The sequence below is a fragment of the Octodon degus genome, unplaced genomic scaffold (assembly GCF_000260255.1).
Source record: "Octodon degus isolate 3935 unplaced genomic scaffold, OctDeg1.0 scaffold00140, whole genome shotgun sequence".
In the NCBI taxonomy this organism is placed as follows: Eukaryota; Metazoa; Chordata; class Mammalia; order Rodentia; family Octodontidae; genus Octodon; species Octodon degus.
Genome location: NW_004524716.1, coordinates 5,457,408 through 5,458,119, shown reverse-complemented (window position 1 = coordinate 5,458,119; position 712 = coordinate 5,457,408). Strand labels below are relative to the sequence as shown.

At 50.0% G+C, this 712-nt stretch overlaps 1 pseudogene; it reads left to right on the top strand.

Annotated features, from left to right (window-relative positions):
• The first annotated feature begins 45 nt into the window (after nt 1-45).
• Nucleotides 46-712, top strand: part of LOC101588682 — an 84,238-nt pseudogene continuing 83,571 nt past the window's right edge.

Sequence of the window (712 nt, the reverse complement as noted above, 5' to 3'; positions counted from 1 at the left end):
AAAGAAAGAAAGAAAGAAAGGAAGAAAAATCATTAGGGCCCCCAAATTCCCCTGGCCTACAGTGGGAAGCTGGAAGAGTTGAAGGAGAGTATCCTGGCCAACAAGTCCCTGGCCACCAGAACTGACCAGGACAGCCGGACTGCACTGCACTGGGCATGTTCAGCGGGACACACAGAGATTGTTGAGCTCTTGCTCCAACTCGGAGTGCCAGGTGATGACACAGACAGTGCGGGCTGCTCTCTTCCTCTTGCGACTTCTGCTGGCTGGGATGAGATCGTAAAGGCCCTTTTGGGAAAAGGTGCTCAATTAGATGCTGTCAATCAAAAAGGCTGTACTCCTCTCCCTTATGCTGCTTCCAAAAACAGGCACAAGATTGCTGTGATGTTATTAGAAGGTGGGGCTAATCCAGATGCTAAGGACCATTGTGAGGCTATAGCGATGCCGCAGCCGAGGGTAACTTGAAGGTGATTCATAGCCTTCTGTGCTACAAAGCATCCACAAACATCCAAGACACTGAGTGTAACACTCCTCTACACTTAGCCTGTGATGAGGAAAGAGTGGAAGAAGCAACACTGCTGGCATCCCTCGGAGCAAATGCTTACATTGAAAATAAAGAAGGGGCTGGTGAGATGGCTCAGTGGTCTAAAGCACCTACTTAGAACAAGCTTGGCAAAGCACAGGGACCTCGGTTCAATCCCCCAGCACCACATGC